General features: G+C 35.7%; 1 protein-coding gene across 3 annotated transcripts in view; it reads right to left on the bottom strand.

The window, feature by feature from the left end:
- The window catches only part of LOC136036917 (tetratricopeptide repeat protein 14 homolog), a 116,042-nt gene extending 103,094 nt beyond the window's left edge, over positions 1 to 12,948 (bottom strand). The window contains exons 1-2 of one of the 3 annotated variants that reach the window (XM_065719296.1): positions 12,834 to 12,907; positions 7,444 to 7,530 (exon numbers count right to left, since the gene is read on the bottom strand). The gene's annotated coding sequence lies outside the window, so the exon portion shown is untranslated. Of the gene's footprint in view, positions 1 to 7,443; positions 7,531 to 12,833 lie in introns of all 3 variants that reach the window. The other 2 variants (XM_065719295.1, XM_065719297.1) reach the window with 2 other exon arrangements.
- Between the last annotated feature and the right edge of the window lie 4,666 nt (positions 12,949 to 17,614).

The raw sequence follows: 17,614 nt of genomic DNA on the forward strand, positions 1-17,614 counted from the left end.
TAGGGCTCTCTGATACGCTGAATCTGATGGTGTGATTTTCGTTAAGATTCTATGACTTTTAGGGGGTGTTTCCCCCTATTTTCTAAAATAACGCAAATTTTCTCAGGCTCGTAACTTTTGATGGGTAAGACTAAACTTGATGAAACTTATATATTTAAAACCAGCATTAAAATGCGATTCTTTTGATATAGCTATTGGTATCAAAATTCCATTTTTTAGAGTTTTGGTTACTATTGAGCCGGGTCGCTCCTTACTACAGTTCGTTACCACGAACTGTTTGACTCTACTTTTAAAACAATAAAAAATTTTAGCGTAAGAGCGAGGCGTTGAGGAGGTGACAACCCCTTTCATATAAGGAATAATTTCTGCTCGTTTTAAGCTTTAATGTCGCTCCTTACTTGCAGTTAAAAAACTTGTTTTTTTAATTTAATTTATGAACGTTTATTTAATTAATGCATGTTTTGATATTGGCTCACCGCAGATGAATAATTAAAAAGAAATTTGCATATATTTTTTTTTTTGGCTAAAGGGTTTTCTCACAGTTTTGATCGGAGGATTTTAATAAAAAGGGGGGTGGAGGAGGAGGCCTAGTCGCACTCTAATTCTTGGTTACTTAAAAAGGCAACTAGAACTTTTTATTTTTTTACGAACGTTTTTACTAGTAATAAATATATGTAACTTACGAATTAACTTGCGTAACGAAATTCTATATTTGTGTATTTTTATTACGTATGTTGCTTTTTACAATAAAGCTTCAATTTGGTCCCAATTTTTTAAGAATGACCCCTGAATCATAAATAGTTGAAATTACTAAAAAGTACTTCAGCGTAAAGAGTGAGGTATTGTGAAGGAGAAAAACCCCCTTATATACGTAATAATTTCTGTTCGTCTTAGGTTCTAATGCTGGTCCTTATGTCCACCTGAAAAAAACTTTTTTTCTCATTGTTTTTTTTTTAATAATGCTAGAGCATTCTGCGGCCCCTTCATGGAAATTTTCTTCCATCATGATAAATTCCTCCGTGGAAAGATCCTCCCACGTGATCCCCTCCCCTCGACCCCTTTTAACGAGAAAAACTCCCCCTGAAAACATCTGTACACGTCCCAATAACCATTACTATATGTAAACAATGGTCAAAGTTTGTAACTTGCAGCCCCTCCCCCGAGGACTGTGGGGGATTAAGTGGTCCCGAAAGACATAGTTATTAGGTTTTTTGACTATGCTGAACAAAATGGTTATCTCAAAATTTTGATCTGAACTTGGGAAAAATGAGCGTGTGAGGGGGCCAAGGTTCCCTTCATTTCTTGGGGGTTCACTTAAAAAGGGCACTAGAATTTTTAATTTCCATTAGAATGAGCCCCCTCGCGACATTCTAGGACCACTGGTTCAATACGATCACCCCTGAGAAAAAAAATTAATAAAGACGCGGTCTTCTGGCAAAAAATACTAAGTTCCACATTTTTGTTTGAAAAAATACAAAATTCTACATTTTTGTAGATAGAGCTTGAGACTTCTACAGTAGGGTTCTCTGATACGCTGAATCTGATGGTGTGATTTTCATTAAGATTCTTTGACTTTTAGAGGGTGTTACCCCCTTTTTCCGTAACTTTTGATGGGTAAGTTCAAGTAAAAAATTTCATTTTTTAGAGTTTCAGTTACTATTGAGCCGGGTCGCTCATTACTACAGTTCGTTACCACGTACTGTTTAATAACCATAAAAAGTCTTTTTCAGAACCAAAATGAGAGCCAATCGTTGGACTAAGCTTATTGTGCAGAAGTGATACCAAATGAAAGAAAAAGAACTAAGCAACAAAAAATTATTTATTTTTATTCTGCAAAAAGTGTCCTTAATTGGTTTATTTTATTGAAAAAAAACTATGTTGTTATCTGTAAAGCGCTAATTTTCTATATAATACGAACGTCGAGAAATATCATTAGTTGCTTCATTCGTACTAGATGTTTTGATACAAGTTGTATAGGCTGGGTATCAATAATTTTTGCTCGTTTTAAGTTTCAACTTGACTCTACACTTCCCTTAGAAAAACTTTGTTCTTTTAAGTTCAAGTTGGTAGATATCCAACTGTATTGATTGGTGGAGTCTGAGATTACCATTGGCCTTTAATTTTTAAATCATATAAGCTCGTACCTTCAGTATCTTGTGAATCTAAACTTGAATCTGTCAAAAGTTAATTCAATTTACAGCTATGAACTAAACCAACTTTTCTATGCAAAGCCCCAAAGCTTATCAATTTATAGAAGATTATAAAACCCTTTACTTTTTGCATAACATTGTATCTTCAAAATGTAGATTCTCAAAACTTGCTTCTTGAAAGGTGAACCTATTAACCTCATTATAAAGTATGTTTAGATTATTCCTAATCTTAGTTGATATAGAGGGCCATTTCATGCTTGGTCACATTGATCCCAAATGTGATACTACAGCCAATGTTTCTGTCTTGCTTCACCCAATCTTGGTATAACAGACCGTCCCTTTTTTGTGTATTTCTACGCACTCTAATAACAGGAACCCTGACACATCTTTCATAGCATGAACTATTTCAGCATAATACATATCTAACTTCAACGAATTGGATTTTTGAGACTGTGACAGAAGGTGAAAAGGAATTCTGTTGTTACACACGATCGGGTAAATAGCTGACCCTTGTTTAATTCCACATGGAAAGAAATTTGGTCTGAAAGTTCTTCTCGAAAAATTCTCGTCGACAAATCATCATACAAACCAGTTAAGGCCTAGCTTATGAATGGGTTCGATCCACTTTATACCAATGATAGAAAAGTATGGTTATGCAACATACTGTTGAATGCTTTTGAAATATCAACTATGCATACACAAAGTTGTTTTTTAAGGTCATTATGTCATAAGGTCATATTGAGGTCATAAGGTCATATTGAGTCATTTTTAAGGTCATAAGGTCATTTAAGGTGCTCCAAAATTTCTAGAAATATAGCACGTAAATTTTGAACTCCTACACTGCTACTGTGCATGGGACTATACAACTGTTTGCTCTTGCATAACATAACGTTCCCTTTAAATATACCCATGTATAACTATACCCACGCTTGACAATTTCAAAATATACCCACGCTTGACAATTTCAATAACAATCACTAAACTGTATCCCAGCCCCCTCCCCAAACCCTTTGATGGCTGTACATAGTCTTTGGCTATATACAACAGTTTTGTCGGTTTACATTATTTTTGTAATTATTCCTTACCAATGGTTGATTCATAACACCAATTTCTAAATGAAATCAATAAAATTGTATCATGGTTGCCCCCTGCAGGATAACCTAGCAAGAGTATACACTGATATAGCAAAGGGTTATATCAATAGATCATGGGAGGGGTACATTTGCAATGGTTATGAAAGTAAAACAGTTCAAAATAAGGACGAAACCTTTTTGTTGACAGTGAACAGATATAAAATTTAACTGGATATTTCGAACACAGTGTTCGAAATATCCAGTCAAATTTTATATCTGTTCACTGTCAATAAAAAGGTTTCATCCCTATTTTGAACTGTTTTACTTTTGTCATGGAAAGGCAGTGTGGTCTTCGAAGTTATCTATGCAATGGTTATGATTCTGATATTTGAAAAGAGTATTCATGGAAATCACATGGCATTTTCCTTCCTTTGTTGCAATTTGATTTCTGTGTTACAGATAAATTTACTGAACTAGCCATCCTAGCCAACTGATTAGCCTGTTAGACTTGAAAGCTTTTGTCCACGAAGAGAGGGGTAAAAGTCCTGGTGTTGCTGATTATTTGGTTTGCATGACTCTGCAAGCTCAGCCAGAATCAACACCGATGTAAATGGGTACCTGGAAAAATCTAAGGCAGGGAAACAGGAAGGATATGTGAAACCACAGGATGGCTTGCCCCAAACTTCCATGGTAATTCCTGGCTGACGGACCATGAAATAGAAATCAGAACCACTATTAGGGACTATTAAGTTCAATACTATATTCTCTACGTTAATTTTACTCTATACTCACCATAGGCTGTATCCAGGGAGGGGGGTCGTCCAACAAATGTGTACATGTTTTTTGATGTTTCTTTTGTAAACCCATCCTAATCCGAAAAAAGCCTTTTTAGCCCCCCCCCCCTCCCCAAAAAAATCCTGGATACAGCTCTGTACGCACCTAACAAAGAAAATATAGATATAAGAACTTAACTACAGGATTATATAAAAGTTTGCTGATTTTGTTGGAATTTTCTAATTTAGCTTTATTTGTCATTATGAATCAGCTATTGATGAGAAACAAGCACAAAAACAATGCAAACCTACAAAAATCAGTAAACTTGCATGCAGTCTATGGCTATATCCATCCTTGGACAAACTGTTGAGCATGGTCCCTTCAGAACTAAAACTATAATTACAAATTACAGTAGTGCCAATCCACCATCTTATTCAACACTTTCCAAACATGATGGTTGTTATCACCACAATTGCATTTTAGCCTTCCCTCCAAGAGGCTAAATATAGCCATAGGCTATTTACAAAACCTTTGCTAATTCCAGTGGTTTATATTATTTTGCACTTATTTCTCATCAATGGTTGGTTCATAATACAAAATAATGCCAAACTGAAAAAAACGTCATAAAGGTTTCTGTACATAGTCTCTGAGCTATATTTAGTCTCATTAGTTGAGGGGGGATGAAATTGTCATGGTTCTTACTTACTTGTACTTGCAGCAAGAATGAGATACTTCCACTTGCCTGGCAGTGAGGATCCTTGGGACTTGTTTGGTCCATGTAGTGCAATCTGCTGCCAGTGCTTTACAAATGATAGTTATTGGGCTGTCCATCTGTGTTGAAACCTTCTGAGCCCCTGATAACTTCAAGATCTGATTTGGCCAGACTCTACCAGTTTTCTTGCTATCCTCCTTGGTCTCTCTTCCATGAGCTAAGGGGCTCAGCCACAAGAATTCAACAATGCAGGTACTCTAGCAGCTTCCATAAACATGGCCCAACCATTTCAATTGACACTTTTTGAGGATAACATTTCTTTGATGTTGTATATTCATTATATATCTACATTTACTATGTGGTCAAACAATTCTATCCTGTGGATATGTCACAGACAGGTATGTCTGTGACATACCTGTTTATGAAAGTTTTTCATAAGCATACAAGTTTATGAAAAACTTGTTTAAGTTTTTCATCCATAAAAAAGGATGGTCTGGTTGGTTCTAGGCATTTACCCCCAGGAAAATACTCCCCACTAAAAAAATAATCCTCGCGGAAACTACTCCCCTCCCCCCACGCAGAAAATTAGGGTTTCCAAATTTGAAAATTTTATTTTATTTGAGTTGTTTTTTTTTTGTTCAGAAGTGCTAAGGGAAAAAAAAAGATTACACACCATAAATATGTTAAAATCTTAGAAAAAAAGTGCAAAACCATTTTTGTTGAAAACACTTTCATGTGAACTTCTGCAATTTTTGACAGTAGTGAAACCAAATTAAAAAAAAAAAAATGTGGGTGAGAAATTATCAAAAATTAAGCTAAAAACAATATGGCCATAAAAAGTTTAAGAAGGTTTATCTCCTTTGAAAGCATAGTTGGCTTTGAGAACCAATAAATTCTTATTGTTTAAGTTTTTACAGACAAAAGTGTTTAACTCAACTTAAGCACACCCAAAAGCAGTTTCATGCTATTCTCCTTAAAAAAAAATCCAATCAATAATGACCTTTGAATACCAAATTTAAATACGGTTAAACTGTTTGGTGTAAAGTTGAATAATGACCTTAAATGGAAGTCCGACACTTCCAACTTATTTAAATCTGGTAATTTTCTCCTTGAATCTTTCTCCCTTCTCGAATGGTTCTCCATATCCAACCAGAACATTAAAATAATTTACTGTTCCAATATAAGACCGTGTCTTGAATATTCTTCTCCTGTCTGGCACCCTGGGTAGATCAAAATCAAAGTTCTATAAAACATACAATGATGGTTTGGCTAGACTTTAACTCAGTGCATTGGAATCACGAAATCAAATCCTTACCATGAACTTGGATCACAAGTGCCTTAGTTTTGACTATCATTGATGTCCCCCTCCCTTTTTTTCAAGAAAATCCCTCAATCCTTCCAAATGCAAGAATCAATGCTTGTAGAGCTCCAAATACCCATCTTGACTTGTGTCCCCAAATGTTGACCATGAGGTACAAAAACTCTTTTGTCCCTTATATTCCCCATTTTAATAATTTATTTAACTTTTTGTTTTATGTTTATCCCATCATCTATTTTATCACTGTAATTGTTCTGACATGTTTATACTAGCTTTTGAGCTATTTTAGCCAATAATTTGTATCCTATTTTATTGTACAACCATGCTTTTTATAAAAACGTATATGTCCCAATGGCATAACTTATAACCCTTGCCCTGAGGGCTGTGGGGGGGTTGTCATCCTCAAAGATATAATTTTGGTCCTTTTAACTATGCCAAACAAAATGGCTATCTCAAAATTTTGATCAAAAACATTTTGGGAAATGATGGGTGTTGGGGCCGGCTATTTGAAATCCAATCACTTTTGGTACTTAAGAAGAGCACTGGCCCTCCCAATTTCTATTGAATGAGCCCTTTTTGAAGTTCTATGACAGCTCGTTCTATACAATGTGCCCTGGTCTAAAACCAGAAAAAAAAACTAAAAAAAAAATATATTGTGCCAACATTGTTATTTACTTAGGTGTAATTGCACTGCCTATGATAGTCTTCTTCATTGGATTTTGTTTTACATATTAATTTTTTTTTCTATTAGACTCCATCATTTTCTATTTTCCTATATACACCACAGGGAGTGATTTCTGCAGGGGGGGGGGGGTGAATACTGGCCACCAATCAGGACAATACTCCTTCAGACAGCTAACAATTTTTCCTACTCTTTGACAACCTTTGACATTACAGCTTTCTTACCAGTTAATTCTTTGAGAATCTGGTAAAGCTTTTGGGTGCCATGTATGTGCAGCTTTCTCTAACAACAAAGGAGTCTCTTCCAACGTTTTGCAGCAGTCTAGACAAGCAGAGCACTTAACCTGTCTGCAAAACTCTTTTGTAGAATCTTTAGGATTGCTCATTTTTTTCTTTGCTTTCCAACTATTGACAGGGTTTGGTTGGTGATCAATGTTATTATAATCTCTTTGGTGGTCTTTCTCATCACTGTTTTAAAGGTCTCATATCTTTGCTCAGGTCATGTTTCTTCTCCCCATTCAAATTTAGGATATTCTAACGGCTCCATGTTTAGTGTTTACTGTATTGGCTGAACCAAAAAAACATCTTAAGCTGACAAAGATAGATTACATTGATAGTTCATGTACAGCTACAGAGCATCACAAGCTACATGCAGTTACAGTCACAAGGGAAAAAAACGTTGTTTTCTTCAAAATCATTATTTTACATGCAAATAACATTCTATAACATATATACCTGAGGTCAGTCAGTAAAGGTTAAAGAGAGAGAATTGTTTGAAGGAAGTCCTACAAAATTCTGGGTACTTGTGCATTGTGTCCTCCTCTGAAAGAAACATTAGAGTTCCAAAAATAACTTTAAAACATTCTAAAATACTTACAGTGCTTATATCATTCCCAAAAGCGCTTTATTTTACTTCACCCACACACCACCCTTAATATACAAATATCCAGAAGGAGACATGCTACAACAAAAAAAAGACATTTTTAAATTGCTAATTTTTTGGTCTTGTTTGAATTTCTAGCAATTCATCTCTATGAAAAAAAAAATTAACACAAAAGACAATAAAACTCTTAATTCATTAAACACAGCATATTTACATTAATAAGACTATCTATAAGCTTGTTCTATTATTATTCACATTTTTATTCATTCAACAGTATTTTTGTATCTAATATTCAGCAATACCACTCAGGGTAAACTCAATATTTCCAAGTATACACAGAGTAACAATTTTGTAATATTCTAGGCTAGTAACTTTTTTTTTCTTAGAGACAGGCTAGGTTAAGAAAATGAAACTTTCAGGGATGCATGTCCTGGAGAGATATTTTGAAGTACTTATCTCCACTCCTCTCTTTAAATGGCACTGAACTGACGGATGGACAGATAATATACAGACTTATCTATTAACAAATGAACTAACATCATTTTAATACAATCCTAATAAGGGAGTTTAATGCCAGAATTGCCTGTCACTCAATTAGACTATCTTTCTTGGCTTTTTCTACAATTAGCCATGACTTGATGCCCACAACTATTCCATTTTAATTCAATAAGGGGGATCCTAATAAGGCAGATTAATGTCAGAATTGCCTCTCACTCAATTGGATTATCTGTCTTGGCTTTTCTACAATTAGCCATGACTTGATGCCTACAACTATATGATTTTAATTCAAAACAGCAAAATAAAACAGAATAGAACAGCAACAGCAACTTGTTGATTATGGTAGCCCCAGCATATTTTTGGAGAAAGTCTATGCAGAAGAGAGCAATATCAAACAATCAAGAGGCTGTGCTGGGGATAGGTAATTTGAGCATTGCACCTCCCACAGTTTCTATCTACCTTGAGAATTTTCAAGGAAGTTATTTTTTGGGCTATCAATATTGTTACTGCTAAAGAAGTGAGCATTTCCTGAGAAATTTTTGCCAAAATACAAGAAATCCAGTTTTGTGTTTCTAGTACACATGCATCCAGTTTTGCCACATAATGCTGCAAAAAAAAGTCTAAGACCTCAATGCCCAAAAAAGGCTCTGATAAGTGTGCAGTGGAAGGGTGTGCTTTGGATGAAAGGTCAAGCACCATACAATATGACAAATGTAATTCCTAGCTTTGTGCTAGAAGTGTTTGGGTGTGCCCCTTGTGCAAAATAAAAAAAAAACTTTTTTTCAAAATAAAAAACGAAAGAAATAAAAAAACTCTAGAAAAATGTTTTTTACACAAATTATGATACTCTTGCTCCAAAATTTAATAAACTAAAAGCTGTGTGTTTTGATCTCAATATTGTTGTTATTTGTGCTTGTGAAATTTGCCCCTAAGAATTCAGTGTCAAAATTGGAAGAATCTCATATTAAAATCCCTGGATTCAGTCTGTGTAACAATTTGTATAACCCTGACCATTGGAGACAAGCAACAATATATTATAGAACTGGACTGAGAGTTGAAAATCTGGCTTATTCTAGTGTGGCTTATAAAATGTTATTTATTCTGATAGTATTTGGGTTGGGTATGTCTGTTTGAAATTCCATGTTGGATCTGAATCATTTATAATGTGTTGTTTACCACAGTTTGTCTACCCCTGATCAATTCATTTTACACCAAGATGAATCTGATCTAATATCTAAGATGAATGCCCATGAGCATTCAACAATTTTTTTTTGTTTCAAGATTTTAATATGTCTGATGTTAAGTGAGTTGAAGGTATAGGATTCCAACTGGAAGTAGCCCATCCTGTGTCACTACTTAATCCCTCACTGACACAGATTATTGACCAACCAACATAATCCAGACACCAGCGATAACCCTCCTTATGAGACTTTTTTGCAAAAAATGACCCTGAACAAATCCTTTCTACTTACTATCACCCTGCAATAGGAAGCAGTGACCATATTTGTATCTTGACTGAGATAGGCTACAGGTGAACTTTCAGAAGGAAAATAAAATAAAAAAAATCCTTTGCATATCATGAACTGATACAGCAGGACTTGTCAAAGGCAAAATAGGACAGTGTTGTTATCAGTGGTAACATGGAAAAAATCTGGGAGGCATTTAAGACAGTAGTCCTAGCTGCAGTAAACAAAGATACTAAGGTATACTGGTCACCCATGCCAAAACCACTCCCCTTCCCACCCAAAGAAGTCAAAAGGACTAGAAGAAACAAAAAAAGCAATGGCCAAATTCATAAAGTGCAGATGTGAAAGACCAGCATGACATGTTCAAGAAATGCAGAAACAGGTTATGACATTTGACTCAGAAGATCATAAAAAACCACAAGGAGGCAATTGCAACTAATGAAGCAGAATCCAAAGGGATTCTTGCACCATGTAACAGCAGCTAATCTCTTTAGACATGATATCCCAGAGCTCATTAAAGAGGATGAAACAAAGGCATCAGAGGCTTAAGAAAAAGCAGATTTGTTCAACTCTAGCCTTGGTAAAAATTTCTCTACTCAGCCCATAGCTAACACTCTACCCATTTAACCAGAGCAGATAACCAATGTACATGACAACTACAGGTACAGAGAATGTTTTGAAAAGGCTTAAAAGACTGGATGCAAATAAAGCTGCTGGGCTAGATAACCTAAAACCCAGACTATTAAAAGAAGCAGATGAACAAATTGCTGAGCCAGTAGCAGCTGTGTTTGAGATGTCACTCACTTCCAAAGTGCTCCCAAGTAACTAGAAGCAGGCTAACATCAAGTCCATCTTCAAGAAAGGGAGAAAGGACCAAACCTGTAATTACCACCCTATAAGTCTTACTTTTGTTGTATTTGCAGTCTTACTTCTGTAGGATGAGAGTCATTACCATATTAGTAACTAGAAGCAGGCTAACATCAAGTCCATCTTCAAGAAAGGGAGAAAGGACCAAACCTGTAATTACCACCCTATAAGTCTTACTTTTGTTGTATTTGCAGTCTTACTTCTGTAGGATGAGAGTCATTACCATATTAGAGATAATCTACTTGAAGCTGTAAATGAGGAGAAGGAGCTTAGGGCTATTGTTGATGATCAACTCAGGTTCCACAGCCACACATAAGCTCAAGTTACTAAAGCAAACCAGGCCTTAAGGCTCAAAAAACAAATATTTATCACCAGGAAGCCATGTGTGGTCAAGAAGCTGTATAAAGCTATTGTACATCCAAACCTGGAATTTGGAATGACCATGGCATCTCCCTATTATAAAATGGATGATAAAGCACCAAGAGTGTCCAAAGACAAGCAAAGAAGCACATACCAGCTTTGCAAGACAAGCTGTATAAGGAAAAACTTGTGTCCCTCAAACTCCCTACCCTAGTCTATCTAAGGAAGAGAGGAGACACAATTTGCTACTTGCAAGCTGCATGAAAACAGCCTCTCAAGTCAAATTTTCTCCTCATCTCTTTGCAAGTAGGCTTGCAACAATACATTATACAAAGGAGCTTCAAGTCCACCATTGTCATTAATGTGAGTGCTGGCAGTTCTTCTCTGTATGTGCCATCCCTCAATGGAACAGCATCTCTAAAGCCACCATCCACTCCCAAACCATAGATGTATTCAAGAAAGGAGTTGTCCTTGACCCAGCCAATGCAGAGTGCAGGCTAACCTGGGATGCCAAACCACAGTCATATTACATCACCAGCAAAATGTTCCACAGGAGGCTCATCAGCACCTTATCTTGCTAGACATATTTTTTATAGTAAAAGTGTGTTTTTAGATTCGTGATATTGCTCAGTCCTAATTTATGAGGTTTCAAAAATCTGGAAATGCATTTCCAAAATTTAGTGAAAACTCTCTGATATGGCTTAGAATTCTACTCAAATAACAGTAATTGTAATTTCAAAACTAAAACCAGAGAATACAAAATTGAAAATTAAGGTATAATGTTGTCTTGTCCAACTTCCAATAGGTATGGACTAGTCAAGTAGACAAATTTCTAAGACTTAAAAACCAGACCAGGGTTAACATAGTAGCCAGGCAATACTTTCTCAGAATCCTATGTTCCTGGCCCTGGTTTCAGTTCCTAATTTAAACACTTTCCAAGATATCAAAAATTAGCTTGTCTTGAATTGGTAAAATTCTAGTATAGCTACATTTTACTTTCTTGGAAAGGGGTAAGGTTAGGAAAGTGAAACTTTCAGGGATGTGTCAAAAGACTAACATATGTCACAGGAAGATATTTTGAAATAGCCTAAAAAAACTAAAAAAGAGGTTAGCATAGCCTAGTAGCTTGTCAGTACCTTCCAATAGTATGTTTTTGGCCCTGATTCATTACTAAAAGTTGCATTTTTCCTAACCTAGCCTCTTTCCAAGATAGCAAAAAATAGCTTGTCAAGAATTTTATCTATGATACTTGGGATAGCCTAGCAATAAGACTCTTTGGTAAAATTCTAGTCAATTGACTTCTTTCTATCTCAGAAAGAGTTTAGGTTAGGATAATGAAACTTCCAGGGATGGGTCTACAGGCTAAAGTATGTCCTGGGAAGGTATTTTACGGTACCTACCTCCATTCCTTCTCCCTCTAGAGGGCCCTGAAATTTGCCTACATGACAGGTCTATACCTATTGAAATTTTGACAAAACAACATTTTACCTTAATTGTCAGTTACTAGTTGCTTTTTCTCTGCCTTTATTTAAGTAGAATTTTGAGCCATATCAATGGTTTTTCTTCAAAATTTAGGAAATACATTTGCATATCTTTGAAACCTTATAAAATGGAGTTGAGCAAAGTTATGAAGCTGAAAACAATTTTGTTGTACTTCAATTAAGCAGAAGATCTATTTTGCAAGGTTTCACTTTTATAACACACATATTTTTAAAGGTCAGGGCCCTCTAGAGGGAGAAGGAGTGGAGGTAGTTGCTTCAAAATACCTTCCCAGGACATACTTTAGTCTGTAGATTCATCCCTGAGAGTTTCATTTTCCTAACCTAAACCCTTTCCGAGATAGCAAGAAGTCAATTAACTAGATTTTTACCGACTCTTTTACAAATTCCTTTCAATTTGCCACTCTCTTTAACGTTTATCAGCTAGCCTATTAAGATGAATCTCTTTTATGAATCTCTTTTAAAGGCCCAGGGAGAAGTAAAAAGTGACCTAGAGAGAGGTGGAAAATTGCAAACACCTTCCTAGACCCAAACTTTAGTTGTATGCAGTACCTGAACTAATCTTCCAAGATACTGATCATTCACTTAATTTTTCATTATTTTCAATAACAGGGTTTTGTACCCATGTTTTGCTTACAATTTAAACTTGAGACACAACCTCATAATCATCAAAAAGTTTCTACGGTCACAGTTGCGGTTGGTAAATGGTGCATCTCAATCTAGCTCAGAACTAAAGCCAATTTCAATTGACTTCAAAAATAGATAAATAATCCTTACATCTCTAGTTCCGAGAAATTTCTGGCCATAGAAAATATGTTGATGCTTCAATTAGTAAGGGGGTAAGGAGAAGCGTATTTACTTTCAAAGAAATTATACTCCCTCTAAATTTCGAAAAATACCTTTGTTTGGTGTGTTTCTTTAAAAATGGCTTATTTCTATTTTGTTTTTGTTTGGTGTGTTTATTTAAAAATAGCTTATTTCTACTTTGTTTAAAAGATTTCTAGCCCCAGATTAAAAGAAAAACATATCCTCCTTTTCCTAAATCTCTGTGAATTGACGCCAATCTATTTGTATATGCTAAACAGATATCCTGTAAGTGGATCAGCTTCCGAAAGGTTATTTTCATATGGTCATCTATATACGCACATCAGCAATATATCTAACACATTGAAATTATTATCATGGTGTTGCTGATAGCTCTCTTGGAAAATATTATAGGACGTCAACATACTGTCAATATGAAAAGAACGTTCTTATAAGACACATTCTGTTGTTCTTGTTAATTGTTACAATTGCCCTAAATCGACCTTAGATTAAATAAAAATCTTCATGCAGTTAATATCAAACTGAATCGATTCTACTCCTGTAAGAACTTGAACTAATATTTTAATGACATCAACTAGAATATCATTTAGTAATTAATTTACTAATTATCTGACTTGTTTTAAGCTTGATGAAAAATATGACCGACATAATTTTTAATGCAGATAGTCTTGGCTTGGTTAAACTTGTAAATTGTATTACTGCATTTTCTACAATTTACGAAATATAAGAGAACCTTATGTTAGAATATGATGGGCTGGGCAATTATATTATCTGCATTATCCACAATTGGTGATAGGTAAGCGAAAGCAGTATTTGTTTTCTACTTAAGCAGCCGATCGTACCTTGCGATAGTTTAGACACCTATTTCGAATAACCCTGCATTTGCCAGTAAAGACAATCTTTTACTTTAACCATATAAAAGCCGGTTGGAAGCCACTTTGTGGTCAACCGAATAAACAATGGTCCGACAGCCTGTCCGCTTTCTTGGTGATGGACAACATTAAACCAAGTGAAGCATAAACGCTCGCAAGGACCGAAGTGGACGGAGGAGGCAGAATTTACTTTTTATGCTAAGCACTGCCCAACAGAAGACCTATGTAAAGAAAGTGAAAGTAAGTCAAGGGAATGCTGTCGTAAGTGTGTTTTGGAAGGCCAATGTTTGTTATTTTGCTGAATAGCAGTCTCGTTTTTTCGATTGAAGCCTGTCTTAATTTTTTTGTTTTGCCCTCTTCTTTTTGATTTGTCTTAGCTAGTAGACAATTGGATGGAAGTCAATGTGACACTTTGTTTGTATAAAGTAATAAAAACAAATGTTCGACTAAGCTTCAAAAGAGAGGAATCAGATAGTAAAGCTTGAACATAGTTTGAACTGAGCATGCTTTTTGTTGTGGATAGCTTAACTTGTATTAACTGATTTATTAACAAAATTAATTGAAAAAAAAAGAAAAAGTTTTTCCAGTTGAAAATAAGGAGCAACATTAAGGCTTTTAAAAATAGCTCTCATTGAAAATCAAGGGTCTTTGCTGTTGAATAATGTTTCCTAAGAAATCAGGACACAAAGTCAAACTTTAGCGTAACGAGTGAAATTTGAGGACGTATACAGATTAATTTCTATTCGTTTTAAGTTTTAATGTTGCTCCTTACTTTCAGTTGAAAAAATTACTTTTTATATTTGAACTGTTTTTCAAAGGATTCCAGGAAACCCTCTCCCCTTCCCCGTGTAGCATTTCTAATGGACAATTCCCCTGGAAACTTTCTTCCCCACGGAAAATTCTTCCGTGAAAGATATCCCTCTACCTGCAGAAAATTACTCAGACAACTTTTCCCAAATTCCCCTTAACAAATACTATATGTGAACAATATGGACGAATTTTGCAGCTTAAAGCCATTTCCTCAGGGATTATGAAGGGTCATGTCATCACTAAAAGTATAGTTATTGGACCTTTTGTCTACGCTGAATTAAGTTGATATTTTAAAACTTTGATCGGATGTCTTTGGGAGAAAATGGGCGTGGGGAGGGATTGGATACCCTCTAATCTTCCCGTCATTTGAAAAGGGCACTAGTACTTTGGTTTCCGTTAAAATGAACTACCTCCTGATCTTCAAGGACCATTGGTTCGATATAATCACTCTTGGGAAGAAAAAAAAACTCTGATACGCTGAATACAATGGCGTGATTTTCGTCAAGATTCTATGACTTTTAGGAGGCGTTTCCCCCTGTTTTCTAAAATAAGGCAAATTTTCTCAGGTTCGTAACTTTTGATGGGTAGGACTAAACTTGACGAAACTTACATATTTAAAATTAGCATTAATATGATGTAACTACTGGTATCAAAATTCCATTTTTTTAGAATTTCGTTTACTATTGAGCCGGTCCGCTCCTTATTACAGTTCGTCACGACGAACTGTTTGATAGTTTCAATATTTCCCAAAATTTTCACCTTAATACAATTAGTTTTAGCAACAGCAGTAGTAATATTAGAAGTAGTAATAATAGTAGCAGTAGTATGAGTAGAAGCAGTAGCATTTGGATGCAAATGTTTTCTTTTTGTTAATTCAACGTCCCCCACAACTACCCATGTTAGTTCAACTTCACACCAGACTGCTACTTATATATTGATGTGATGCCCTTTTGACAACCTGTGTAAAGACAACATGCTGTGGTCAAGTTCAGCCCTCCCCCCCCCGCAAACAAAATCCTTGAAAATTCAAAAACTACTTGAAAATAGTAATAGCAGCAGTACTAGTAGCACCAGATATTGACTTCACAAGTAGTTACAATAGAAGTAGAAGTTTAAGTAGTAGTAGTATTAAATACACCAGAGACGGAATTATTAGTAACAACGTGCACATACTGCCTTTTGGTCAGATAATTTTCCCTTTTTAGGATTATCTGAAAATTTCAGCTTAATAACCAAATCAATTCTTGAGAGACGCTCTTTTGACAATGTATATAGACACAGGCGTTTGATTTAGTTCAAATTTTACCTCAATATTGTAAATGGAGTAGTGCTAGTGGTAGTTGTAGCAAACAAATATTCTCCTTTTGATCATCTCCCTTATCATTTCCTGAAAGTTCCAAATTAAAATACCCAGCCATTCATGAATTACGAAGTTTTAGCAATCCATGTACACACAACGTGTTTGATTTAGTTCAACACTCCCCTCAACATTCTTCGAAAGGTTCATCCTAATGCCCTTCGTCTTTTTGGAAAGTAAAGTTCAAACATGCATAACTTTTTCAATAAAATATAAACAATGAACGAATTACCAAACTAACAACTCTCGCCCTCAGGACTGTGGGGAGGTTGACATCCCCAAAGACATAATTACTAGACCTTTCAACAATGCAGAACACAGTGGCTCTCTTAAAAAAAAAAAAAAAATGATCGGATGTGTTGTAAGCAATGATAGGCTTGTGGGGTCCTCTATTCACTTTTGACTCTTAACAAGAGCTAAGAGCTCATATGGCACTTGTGACAAGGCGAGAATAGCCAAGAGATCATATGGTATGAGCTCTAACAAAATTCTATAAATCAATAGATTGATTTAAAAAGGAAAATAAGAGGCTTAATGCCGGTCAGGATTTAAAATAAGAGATCTGAGTCACGATGTCCTTCTAAACATCAAAATTCATTAAGATCCGATCATCTATTCGTAAGATAAAAATACCCCAATTTTCACGTTTTCCAAGAATTCCGGTTTCCCCCTCCAACTCCCACCAATGTCACAGGATCTGGTCGAAATTTAAAATTAGAACTTTAAAGCACAAGATCCTTCTAAATGTCAAATTTCATTAAGATCTAGTCGCCCTTTCGTAAGTTACAAATACCTAAATTTTCAAAATTACCCCCCCCCCCCCCAATTCCACCAAAGACAGCAGATCCGGTCCGGTTATGTCAGTCACGTATCTTAGACAGGTTTTTATTCTTCTCATCCAGTTTCATCCTGATCTCACCGCTTTAAGTATTTTCTAAGATTTCCGGTCCCCCCAACTGCCCCCCCCCCAATTACGCTCGATCCGGTTGAGATTTAAAATAAGAGATCTGAGTTACGAGGTCCTTCTAAATATGAAGATTCATGAAGATCCGATCACTCCTTCGTAAGTTAAAAATACGTAATTTTTTCTTATTTTTCAGAATACCCCCCAATGGAGCAGATCCGTTCCAATCATGAAAATCACGTACGTAATACTTCTGCTTATTTTTCCCGCCAAGTTTCATCCCGATCCCTCCAATCTAAGCGTTTCCCATGATTTTAGGTTCCCCCACCCCAAACTTCCCCCAATGTCACCAGATCCGGTCAGGATTTAAAATAAGAGCTTTGAGGCACGATATCCTTCTAAATATCGAATTTCATTCAGATCCAATCACCCGTTCGTAAGTTAAAAATACCTCATTTTTTCTAATTTTTCAGAAATACCCCCCCCCCCCCAACTACCCCAAAGAGAGCGGATGCGTTCCACTTATGTCAATCATGTATCTAGGACTTGTGTTTATTTTTCCCAC

The sequence above is a fragment of the Artemia franciscana genome, chromosome 16 (genome assembly GCF_032884065.1).
Source record: "Artemia franciscana chromosome 16, ASM3288406v1, whole genome shotgun sequence".
NCBI classification, from domain to species: domain Eukaryota; kingdom Metazoa; phylum Arthropoda; class Branchiopoda; order Anostraca; family Artemiidae; genus Artemia; species Artemia franciscana.